This window comes from Vespa mandarinia, chromosome 8 (assembly GCF_050613455.1).
Source record: "Vespa mandarinia isolate Hongniang chromosome 8, ASM5061345v1, whole genome shotgun sequence".
NCBI classification, from domain to species: domain Eukaryota; kingdom Metazoa; phylum Arthropoda; class Insecta; order Hymenoptera; family Vespidae; genus Vespa; species Vespa mandarinia.
The window spans coordinates 275449-288858 of NC_140817.1; positions in this window are offsets into that span (position 1 = coordinate 275449).

The window sequence follows — 13410 nt, forward strand, 5'->3', positions numbered from 1 at the left end:
CACAAGCGAACATCCTGCACGTATTTACGTGTCGATGAATTTCATGTCGATCAATGACTTATTTGCAACTGAATTAAATCGAAGATTTCTAAACTATCGTTAGCGTCTTCCTGTCCGAAAAATTATGAGCGAAAATTATGAGAGGAGAAGGAAAGAAAGTGAAGAAGAGGTAGAAGGAGGAATTGAGAGCTAAAAAGCGAGTGAGAGAGTGAGAGAGAGAGAGAGAGAGAGCGCGATAGATAGCCGGCTAATCCAATTCTACGCTCAAACTCGATCGAAAAAAGCACGCGCAGCCACAAGGCAACGAGCAAGGCTACCGTCGCTCCATGTATCTTCTTTTTTTTTTGCATTTAATCAAGGATATTCGCGGTCGGCTGGTTCCCTATTTTAGTTCACCATGTGCCAACCGAGGCGCACAACCACCGTCCCTGTCCATACCACGGTGATGTGGATGAAAGAATCTTCGTTCCTTGACCTCCGTAAGAGATCTTTCCGAGTTTCTTTTCTACACCCTCGTACCAAAGAAATACGTCGGAATCGTAGCAAGAGCTATGACTCGATTGGTCATGCTCGTTCAGAGTTAATTCATTTCGACGCTCGTCGAGTACGTTTTACAAAGAAATTTTAATCCCGATTATAATGTAAACGTAAGCATATTTGGGCATTAATTTTGCGAATTCAAATGTACAACGAACACTTTGTACATCGTACAAATGAATCAAGTAGCAATAATTATATAATAATATTTGCAAAAATATTCAAAAACCTCGAAGGATTATAATTAATCTTGCTAACCGTGCATACATTTTTTATTTTTATTTATATATTTATTTATTTTGTTTTCTTTTCTTTCCTTTCTTTTTCCTTTTTCCTTTTTTTCTTAAATCCGCCAAGCAATTGGCAGAGAGAAGCGTAATTAATTAACGATCGGACGTGTTTTAACGATTTTTCATTTATCGTTTACAAATCTACATCTGAATCGAATTCAATATTTTGCTATAAGCGTGCGCTAGTGAATTCAGAGACAGAAAAATAATGAATAACAATAAGAAATTAATATGAGTTTGCACATACTATTGAATGATAAATGGAGAGTAACGTCGAGTGCAGAACGTTAAACGCAATTGAAAGTTCGACAGGACAGGAACGTTAACGTCCGTGAACGTTCGAGGAAAGGATCGACTAACGTAGAGTCCATTTAAGCTACCGTCGTCAGTTCTTTGGTAAGTACAAAGACGCACGATGGCAAAGACGAAGTGGGTGGTACGATGTCGTAGAAACGACCTGGAGATTAGCGTTAATTACAGACTCGAGCCGTTCCGGGGTTGAGACGGGGCGTGAGGTATTTGTCACTCGGCACTGCTCTGCTCTTGGGTTCCTGCTCCTGCTTCAGCTCCGACTCCTCGTTTTGAATATTAATAACCTCGACGGTCCTTCGCTAGCACCCTTCCTCGCACCTTTCGCGACATCCGATGAATTGTGTGGCAGAAGACGCTACTCATTACGTTGACTGTCTGATTTCATCGTCGTCGTCGTCGTCGTCGTCGTCGTCGTCGTCGTCGTCGTCGTCGTCGTCATAAAAATTAATCGCCATCGTTATCGGCGACGATTATTTCGGAAGATTTTCCATTAAATTTGATAAAAATGTCACGACGAAGCGCAAACTTCGATTATTTCATAGAAATTATTCATTTCGTCGAATCATTCGAGAATTACGTATAACTCAGCAAGTTGAATCATCCATTCAAACAGTCTATCTTTCTATGATTCATATATACGCTCATCTCGTTTCGAGTTATCTCTCCTCGTTGATAGGGGCCAAATAGCTTCATAGAATCTCAGCGAACGAAGTGAGAAACATTTCAGCTCGGTTCGTAGTAATAATAAAGAAAGAAAATACGAGAAAGAGAGAGGGAGAGGGAGAGGGAGAGAGAAAGAACGAAGGAATTCTTTCTTTGTATATGGGGCTCTTATTGCACACATGAAAGTATATATAGGTATATACCATTTTACAAAAAGTTTGAAGAGTATCCCCGTGGTCGCCGTTATCTCGTTCACGAGAAGCGTCGATCAAATCGATATCATCCTCTCGTTCTCTCTCTCTCTCTCTCTCTCTCTCCCTCCCTCTTTTTCTCGTTCTCTTCTTTTTTGCTGCCGATCCCTCCGATGGTGGTCCCATTTCCGCGTAAAACGCTAAGATATTCAAAGTCGGGAAATAGTTTATTCATGGCTGGCTTGGAGAATTTAGAAAGATATTGGAAGTGGCCCAGGAGAAAGAGTGAGAGAATCGTGAAGGAGGAGAAGAAGAGCGGAGGTCTTGAGAAGGAGAAAGAGCGAGAGGAACGATATTGGTCGGACGGAAGTGTCCCCTCGGGGAAACGGGAAAACGGGAGGAGCGTCGTCTCTCCCCCCGATCCGATAAAGCGAAAAGAGGGACCCCCTGTGGCATGGCCACCACTCCTGCGCCATGGCATCACGTGACATCGGAGGCCACCAATAAAATTCAAATAAACTCCACCGTGCATACTAAATTATCACATCTTCCATTACCTGACGGCCCATGCCCATCGCCCATCCCCGAACGACTTTCCGTTCCATGGGAAACGCTTACCTATCGGAACTATCATATTTTTGGCTATTTTTCTCCGCCTTAGACGATCGCCTCCTAGGTATGTATGTAGTTCGCGTGACAGTAGTAAGAGAGTAATACCAAAGTATAGGTAGACCGTTTTAGGACTTATCTCGCCCTATCGTGATGCCATTGCTTCGCGATCAGAATTTGTATTTACAATATGAAATGTTTTTCGTTCGTAATACCATGTGCGTATAAAGTTTCGTTATTTTCTAGATGACGGCACGTATGGATAGCCACTTTCTTTCCAACCACAAGGAAAATCCCAGGGTAAGGCCAGCTGCTACGGTTAATAGATTTTATGATCCGCTGGATGATTTCATTCGGCTTCTTATTCGTGTTCCTTAGAACGTATGAAACGCGCGTACGCAAACGGGAATGGGCTTGCATGGGCGTTAATTAATAACGAGCATTTCTCATTTTTTTCGTTTCTTCGATCGTTTGTTTCTTCGTTCGTTCTCCGTTCAATTAACTTAAAGAGAGACGTGACTCTTAAGTAGCCTTAAGTAAGTATACTTACTAGCAATGGTTGCTTCTTTATGTTCGACAAAAGGAATTTCTTCTTTCTCGCGTTGATTGATGATCTCCAGGAGGAGAACGATCTTCATTTTTCTTAAGACGCGCCTAGGATCTCCGTTCGTTTCTATGTAATCGCGCAAGATATTTCGGCGGATAAGAGATGGTTAGGTCAATCTTTATTGTGTTACGCGCCAATTATGAACTCAAGAATGATAAATGAAAGAGAAAACACACTTGTGTAAAGTGAATGATAATGCATAACGAGTAGGCATTCTTAACGAACTATCGTTTTCAATATATACTTTGCTCGTACCGCAGTAATAAACAATGTAAATGATCGATCTCATCGACGGAATCTCATTGCGATAATCGTACATCGAACATTATTATTCTTGCCGTTTCGATTCGAAATGCAAACGGTAGCTACTCGTTCGAGAGGGTCCAGCGGCAATGATGGAAGGGAGTTGGAGATCAGGTGTCCTTTCCCAGGAACGCCCCAGATTTCAACATTACTCAACGAGGATCAACCTGCCAGAAGAGAGCCCATTGTTCGCTCTTACGCCTCCGGGTTTTCTTCCGCATCGGGGAGTACGCCGTCGTTCCGGTTTGGCCATTCGTGTATGTCGTACGATGTCGCGAGCATTTTTTTTCCCGGCACGTCCATCGTGCTCGTTAAACATCGTCCTTTGAAATATTTTCCAACGACACGACCCTGACGGACGACCCTGAACGTTCAAGATCTTAGTACATACGTAGTACCTAAGTCGTTATCTCGTCGTAGGCAAAAGTTACGTACCAAGCGTCATTCAGTTTGAAAACGTTCTTAGAGTCGGAAAAGCGAAACAAAAAGGAAAAAAGTTTCGTTGTTTTTTTTTCTTTTTTTTTCTTTTTTTTTTTTTTTTTTTCCCCCTTTAGCTACACCCGGAAGAACGGAGTTTCTAATTTAAGTCTCATGAATATTGAAGCTCACTGGACTTTTCATTGGAGTAAACGGCTTAAGGCAGAGAAGAGAATCGTCTGAACCTCCGAACGAAGTTGCCGGCATGTAAAACAATTAGTAGCCCGACCGTGCCCTCTACCTCCTCCTCTTACTCCCATCCCTACCACCCTCTTCTATCAGCTTGTCTACGCCCCGACTATTAGTATAATCGCTGGAGGCTACGACCCTTAGCTACCCTCCAACGGTTCGGTTTAATTCTTACGGAGTTAAAGCGAGCCCTACCCCATCCCTTTTCTATTCGACGACGGTGACGACGACGACGACGACGGCGACGGCGACGACGACGACGGCGACGGCGACGACGACGACGACGACGACGACGACGACGACTTTGTACTTTGCCTCGAATCCCTGGTTTCCTGTCGATTGCGCATCCTTCATCGTCGTGATATAAATGTGATATAAAAGGATTGGATTTCTATTTTCCTGGAACGAAGGAAATCATAGTAAAAGAATATTCCTATTCGTACATTTTCTATGTTTGTTTTTATTATTGCTTACAGATGTGTATGTCAAAACGAATATCTTCTATGGGCCAATGGAAGAAAGATAGCGACGATGAAGTTTCATGTGGTTTATGTTCTTCGATGAATCGATATTAAATGTAACACCGTTTCGGTGCGTAACTAATTGATTTCGGTGACGGGAAAGAGGGTTCGAGGAAATCGGAGCAACGACCGTATCGGGGGTTGCTATATCTATGGGGTACCCCTTTGCATTATGGATGCACCTGATTTCACACTTGTTCGTTCTCGGTACTATGAACCACACCACGAATATCTACTATACACGTACGTAGGTATACGCAAGGTCTTCGTCGCGGAGACCTTACAAACGGCCGACAATTTGCCGACCCATTGTAAACCATCCCCCTTTCGTTTTTATTTGCGTCTATAATCGATCGTCTTATGTAATTCCCTGACAAAGTACTTGGCTACATGTATATGGCGAATTTGCATTTACCTTTGCGCATATCTTCCGTTCTTACTTGTTCGTATCTTTATTTGTTTGGATAAAACTGAATATGAGTTTGTTGCGACAGACAGAAGATAACGGCCAAATTGAGATTCACTCCTTTGAGTGGAGCATTATTGGCCGGACGTCCGAAATTGGTCGTGTAAAGGGGCGCGTAATCCCTGCCACGTGTCGACTACTATAAGTCTTGCGACTCGAGTATCAGTACGCCTAATCGTCCTGCCCGGCTCTCTCCTCTGCCTTCTCTTTCTCCACCCTTCCTTCACTTTCCTAAGCGACCTACGTGCGGCCGCAAAACCCACTTGAGCCGTCCGTTCGTTCGTTACTCGTCATTCAATACCAATTTGTCCATTTACCGAGATTAGAAAGGAACTTGAAAGCGATGCTAATTCGAACGAACGGTACCTTGCACTTTCTAATTTACGATTCACCCCTCCGCCGCGCCGTACCGTCGCTTATTGCTTTATATTCCGCTTTCATAGATTACCATAACCGAGTGTTGAACCGTGTCGAGCCTTCAGTAAAGTATTTTATTCTTCAGATTTTGCAAGAGATTTTTAAGTACCATCGTTTAATGCTTCCTTCAATTACATTATAGATCACGCGTCACATTGCAGCTTTTAACTTAACTTCAGTCATCTCTTATTGTATAGATTTTGGCTTAATAATACCACAAACGTGCGGTAAATAAGAAAAAAGGTACATAACTTACTTATAAGTATCTTTTCATTTTTTCTTTTTTTCTTTTTTTTTCATTTAAATTACATAAGTAGTAAAAACGATTCTCGAAATACTTTCACGAAAATAAAAAAAAAAAAGAAAAAAAAAAAAGGAAAGAGAAATCAATAAATTTTCATCGTAAAAGTGATCGTCCGATTTCTTTTTCGATTAAGCGGTCAAAGGACCTTTGAGTGGAGCTCCCTCGTAACTCGATTCGCGAATACGCGCGAGCACGCCAAAAAGGACATCGGTGGTCTGACATATGGCTGGCAAATTTGCCGGCAGGGTGGTAGTAACAATATTTACAGAAGGCCGCGCCAGCCCCCGGTGTTTTGTTAAGACTACGCAGCGTGCACATCGACGTAGCTTCGGGGGCAAGGGTGTCACTTTACGGCGGGTAATCCCTCGTAATACTCTTTAGCGAATACCATGCCGCGAAGTGATATTAAGTCTCTTACATCCAATTTCTTTCTTCCTCTTTTTTCTTTTTTTCTTTTTCCTTTTTTCTTTTTTCTTTTTTTTTCTAAGGAGTTACACCTTATTCGAAGTGATTAGCATTTTGATCGTGGCTTCTTTTTTCTCTTCATTTCTTTTATGATCTCTACAATTCTAATTAAAAGTAAATTGAAAATAAACGAAGGAATTTATTCGTTTTTTTATCGAACTATCAAAGGAGAGAATCACAATTTTATATATCTACACATTGAAATTAACATCAATGACTAATATCTTTTGTTGAACTCGTCAACGCTTATGAAAGGAAGAATAATATTATCATCCACGATGATGTCGATGATTTTCACTCGTTTAACAAATATATAAGTTAGTGAGTACATATTCGACAAATCGGGATCGAGATATTGTAAGTATAACTCGTGAAATGCACCGTGAAACGGAGGGTGCGCGGTATAGCGCGGATCTATTTGCTTTAGAGCTTGGCAATCACGTCAGGGTGGTCCAAGCAACGTGGGCCACGGTCAAGATTAGCAAAATCATAATCAACCGATCACCGTTGGGGTGCAAATATATCAACCCTCTCTCTCTCTCTCTCTCTCTCTCTCTCTCTCTCTCTCTCTCTTTCTCAAAGGAGGAAGAGGAGGGAGTGTCAAATGACAATTCCTGTGGGACTAAGGGATCCGAATTGATTTTTCTCGCACATACATCAAGACACTTCTTGATCCTTGTCTCTCTCTCTCTCTCTCCCTCCCTCCCTCCCTCCCTCCCTCCCTTTTCCTCTATCTTTTTGAGAGGGACACGTGACCCTAACGAGATTATGGACCTGCGACACGGTTCTACAAATTGAATTTTAACGAACAGCTTTTGAATTTTCTAGGAAGAAATTAGGAGATCATCGTCTCTTTACAATACGATATATCATTATTCGATATATAAAAAGTTAGACAGGCATTTCGAGTTGGAAAATGGAAAGATAATTAAAAAAATAAAAGTTTATCCGGAAATTCTTGTGAATTTTGTTAGTAGAAAAGTACAGTAGAATCAAACCGAGCTCGTATAGATAGAAAGAATGAACGGAGGATGCTGTCCGGTCTCGATAGCCGTTTAAGATTTGCGCGAAGCGTGAATGAAAGAGGGCGTGGGAAACGACGAAGTGGCTACGTACGCGGATAGTGTGTGCTGACTTGCGACCGGTCTCTCGTAATTGCTGTAATTTTGCCGAGTGATTCACACATGAGGATCGGCGCTGCCCTTTCCGCAGTAACGTTCTCGTGTGCGTTGTTTGCGTGCATGCGCGAACAAGTGCGTGCGGTGCGCGACGTCTCCGCAGCCGCCATTCGCGCGCGAGCGTGAGCGCGAGCGCATCTGCGCGGGATTTCGGAAACAATTGCCGACAATTCTCGCCACTTGACTCGCTGCCAGCGATTGACGTGAGAATCCGCTTAGATGCTCATATAAACTCCGCCGCGGAGCGTATGAGGTCATCTTCATTAAATCGTTCTCCGCTTAATGACAGATCTCATTTTTTTTCCCTCTTCCCACCGCAATACCTCTCCCCTCTCTCTCTCTCTCTCTCTTTCTTTCTCTCTCTCTCTCTCTCTCTCTCTCTCTCTCTCTCTCTCACTCTCTTTCCTTCCCTTGCTCGCTTGCTCTTTACTCACCTTTTTTTTCGTCAACTAGCGCTCGCGTAAAGATTCCTTCCCACGTTGATTTCGTTCGAACAATGAAATATGTATACCACTATACGTAACAGCTATACGAGAAAATACAACGAATAGCGGGAGTAACTTGGAATCGTGGTAAATAACGCTTAGGTTTCCACTTTGTGTTTGTACTAACGTCTCTGCTCCTTCATAGAAGATGGATCGTTCTTTGGACTTTGCGCGAAAACGTTCGACCGTTCTTTGTCGAACATTGGGAATTCTTTATGGCAATATCGTTGGTATACAACATACGGTTAATGTCGCTATAATTAGAAACGAATTGAAGCTCGTGTTGAATTCAGTATCTACGTGTTGATTCGTGACATGCAATTATTTTGTAAGCGCATACCATGACGTTTACTGCTTTAATTATCCAAATTAAGTTAAACCGAAGTTAAAATGTGAATACACGCCAACTGTTTTATTTATCTGAAGGCCTTGCACCTGATAAGAAAATATGTTTGTCAGATAACATTATAGGAGAAGTGCATATACATATGAAAATAATCGTGCATCGCGTTTGACAAATGTAAAAATATCTTTCGACGTTGCATCGGTGTTACTCGAGCTTGTTTATAATTAACCGCTATTGTTTACGACAGCGTCAACATTCAATCGATTTTCTTTTTTTTCGACTGAAATGCGTACGAGCAAGTACGGCTTTCAGTTCGTTTTATACGATGATTTGCTTGTTAATCTTTCAACTCTGAAAGAGTGTCAAAAATGTATATACACGATTTAGAACTTAACATTGAGAAAAAAGATCTAACGTATTTGAATTGGTAAAATATAGATACTCTTTCACAGATATATAGATAGATAGATAGATAGATAGAGAGAGACAGAGATAGAGAGAGAGAGAGAGAGAGAGAGAGAGAGAGAGAGAGAGAGAGAGAGATTGTCTGATTATGCATCTTCCTGTTATATTTGAACTAACAGTATATCGGTATTGCGGCGTACCACCGTGAAATACACGTACGCCGGACGATGCGGTGTGATGCGGATAGCTCGTAAGAGGGTTGATAAGGCTATCGCGCACATCGCCCCGCGCGTTTAGCATACATTTGAATAATGGGCAGGCCGGTAATCCTTTAAACTGGTGTGCCCTCATCCCGTAACTAGGTATCCTTTCATCTCTCGCTTCGAGCTCGTCCGAGAACCAACCTTCCCCTTCTCTCTTCTCTACCTCGCTTTTCTACTCGCTCTTTCAGTAGTATCAAGCTTCCTCTCTCTTTTCCTCTCTTGCCAGAATGACTGGAGGGCTTCCTTCTTTCTCTCCTCTATTCAGCCTCTCTTTCTCTCTCTCTCTCTCTCTCTCCCTTTCTCTTTCTCTATTTTTCCCTACCATTTTGCATCTCTCTCTCTCTCCCCCCCCTCTCTCTCTCTCTCTCTCTCTCTCTCCTCTCGGCAACGTTAAAGATATTTCGTTAAAATAACATTCTCGGCTCAACTCAGTGCCCCCTGCTCCCTTATACAACCCAATGGTCGCGGCAAAAAGGGGGTGGCATTTGCAATGCAGAGGTTAAATGGCTGCGGGGGTTGGTCTGGGATGGTCCGCAGGATAAGAGAGGAGTATGGCGCACAGCCACTGCACAGACTCGATTGGTTTTTTACTTGCCTCCTCGAAAGCGGGAGATCTTGCTACATCTCTTCTCTCGTTCTTCTCTCGTTTTCTCTCTTCTCTCTTTGCTCTTTCCTCTTATTCTATCTCTCTCTTTCTACCTTGCGTGCTCGCTCGTTCGCAAAATCTTTTCTTTTGCGTCCTTTAGTAAAAAAACGTTCTTTCTCTATCTCGTTTTATACCGAATCGGTTGGACTGTTCGTGAAGCGTTCGTGGATAAAGATAGGAAAAGCGGTAGCAGGAAGGAAGATGACAAAGGGAGCTGAAGAGATAAGAGCTGAGGACGAGAGAGAAAGAGAGAGAGAGAGAGAGAGAGAGAGAGAGAGAGAGAGAGAGAGAGGAAGAGAGTTTCATAGTACCCGAAGGTGGGCGAGATTAAACATTTATTTAAATGGCAGAAGCTTCCGAGCGCGACTAACACGCACACCTTCAAGTATGTAGCCGCACTTAATATACGTTCTGATGTGTACACGTATGTAAGCGTGTTGGTGCACGAGTAATGCAATGGAGCCCGATGCATTCGTAGAGAAAAGTACGGCGATAGTCGAGAAGAATCGCACAGCATTTGTTCGTAGAGAGGCAAAACACGCGTGCGTGCGAACCCGTGGGCGTGGATATGGATATTATGAGCAAAAGTGCGCGCGAGAGAGAGAAAGAGAGGGGGGTGGGAGGGAAGAGGAGATTAGTCTGGTGGTTTTCAATCCCATTTTCATCGCGCTTCTGTGCCACCCTATGGTACGATATCGTTGAAGCTTCATCGGCGCCTGTTATATGCGTAGCGCGTATCTATGTAGGTAGGTATGCATGAAAAAAAAACGTGAAAATAAATCAAGGGTAATGGTCCTCCGAAGGCAACGTGACCAGAGATAAAAGTCCCCGCAAGTATTTGCACGCGATTCGGTAATTAACGGCACTCTCATGATTTTCTTCGAATACTCGGGTCTCGCTCGGATCTCTTTATCCCATAAATGTACCTAGATAAGTTTCAATGTTTTTTTAAATTTATTATTACTTTTTTCTTTTTTTTTTGGTTTTCAAGAAATACAAAACAAAGAATGTGCGTTCGAGTAACGATCATCAATCATATTGTAAAATAGCTATAGAAGGAAGGTACGTAATAATCATCCGAGTGACACACGCGCGCGCGCTCACACGCACTCGCTGGATACACTTGATGGATTTTACGTGACTTTCCTCCTGTTACGTTCGACCTTGTCGAGCACGTATAGAAAGAACGTGTGAGTGTGTGTGTGTGTGTGTGTGTGTGTGTGTGTGTGTTTTAGTCGAGCAAGCAGAATGCTATCTAATTAGCCGTGGATTATATACGATCAGATTTTAAACAATTAGCTAGGTGAGTGGGTGTGGAGCAGAGAGTCCCCTGGGAGAACGCGCGGTCGCGCCCATCTTCAAGTTCGCGCGTAGTCCCTTGAGACAAGCATGACTTTCCACGTGGCCTCGATACTCGCATGCACCACGTGCCTAGTTCGAGCACTGCCGCCGTCGCTTTATGCTCTTCGTCCTTTGTTTCCATTACATCCAAGAGGAAGGTCTCCAAAGACCTTTGGCCGCGGTCCGCGTATGTATGCGGAACAAATATCCTTGGACGAACTGCCAACGAACACGCCAGCACCGTTGGTCCAATTCGATTCAATTCCACCTCTTCTTCTCTCTTTTCTCTTTCTAACTCTCTCCATCCATCCATCTATCTATCTTTTCTCTTTTTTCTCTCGGTCTTTCTCTTTTACTCGTTCTATCTCCGACCTGCACGATCCAGTTACTCCCCCGAGAACGATAGATCCTCGGTTGACTTTGCTCGGGGTGGTTTCTCTCAACTCGATCTGTTTTTTTTTTTCTCCTTTTTTTGTCTTTTCCTTCTTCTTTCATCCGCCTGCACGACAAAGGGCTCCCTACGATCTACCAACCTCTCCTCGCCCCTACCTCCTCTACCATATCCATCTCTATCTCATATAACGCAAACTCGCCGCGTAATTATGACACGTCTATAGCGCTTTCTTACTCAAACGTATCATTCTCAAACGTATGGAATATCCGATTTTTCTTTTTTTTCTTTTCTTTTTTTTTTTCTTTTTTTTTTCAGTTCGACGAGCAAAGAGAAGACAAGGTTTCATTAACAAATTCCCTGGAATTTCATTTCCATCCAATTAACAGATAACGTAGATAACGTATAAGAGAGGAAACGGCCGACGATACGTTTGCATGCATCGTCGATAATTCGATCGAGCTCGAAGGGCAGACGAGCATGGTTACTTGTTTGGACAGCGAGAACCTCGCTCGCAGTATTCGCTCTGTTTGAAAACGTGTTTCGTTCGGATAGTGGATGGTGTGGCCGAGTGCTCCTGCCATCAATCCTTTCGGCAACACGATTCGCAAAAGGTGCGTATTCTATGTTCGCGTTTCCACGCTCACCCAACCGAATCCCTGGTGTCTCGTTCATCCTGGTCAGTTAATAACCATCGGTGGTGTGGGCATCGGGGTACATAGTGGTAGGTCCAGAGGACGGTTTACGTTCGGCCACCACTGACCACCACTCGGCTCGTGTCTGCTCGGGTTTTCCACCGAATTATGGAAACACGCAGTTATACGAGGCACCGGCCCGATGATACCTAAGTGAGCCCCGAGCGCCTCGTTTCTCGTTTTAATTAAGCTCCCCACCCGATCTCCTTTCTCTATTTCAAGCCCCGAGAATATCACCTCGTCGTATAGCTAACAGAGAATCCAGTACGTTGCTTCTACGAGAGCTTCTTGCGCCTTCGCGCTTTGGCCATCTCATGTGCCGTTTTATACGGGCTTTTGTCGCGTATTCGCTCGAGTTTCCAACAGCTTTTCGCTCGGTTTGATGAGTACGCAAAAAGCCTCCAATTCGAATTCCACCGGGAAACCGTTAGATGCTTTAGGATAGACCGACCGAGAGGGTTGTTTCGCTCGTGCTCGACCAATAGAATCGACGCGACATTTTGATCGTTCTCGTCTTTTATCTTTTATCTCTTCCTCCTAACGGGAATAAAGAAACGTATTACGAATTACGATATTTTCAATTATAGAAATTCAATAGGAGTGCATAATTGAAGTAAATGTTTTAAATATTATAATAATCATGCCATTTGTTCTCGCGCATGGATCGTATTTTTTTTTATTACGATCTTCGTTCTCGGTAGGCGGCAAGAGTAATTAGTAAGAGAGCGGGGTTATACGAAGCGGTAGACGAATCACGATTCGCTTAGGAAACATCTGGAGCGACAGGATGCATGCAGTTCCGTTTATTCCGGCAATTCCGTTTAAATTGGCCGAACGCGAGTGTTTTTACGTTGACGCCGAACGGTTCACACGTATTTCCCTCCTTCTTTGCGTTCCCGCGTGTAATCAACCAGATTCGCAAATTACTCGTTGGATACTCGTCGGCAGTATACCGCAGGCAGAATACCGCACCATTCTTGTCTCTTTAAATTGGATAAAAATCTCAAAACGATAATTATCGGTAGGACTATCGCATATCATAACGTTAAAACATAAGAACGTTGGTACGTACGTTTAGAAATATGCTAATCTTCTTGAATACGATAACTTCCCAAGCTGCCCCGTCAATCAGTGCGCCAGTTTTCCCCTTTTTTTTCTCGAGGTTCTTAGATTATCTCTCTTCGAACCCTCCTTTGTCCAGATATGCTAGCTTTTTAATTGGACATCCTTTGTACGCTGGGGAGACATCCGGAATGCGATAAAAAGGTAAGCTGGAAAAGTAAGGTCGAGTAAGGTGTAAAGGGCTCGT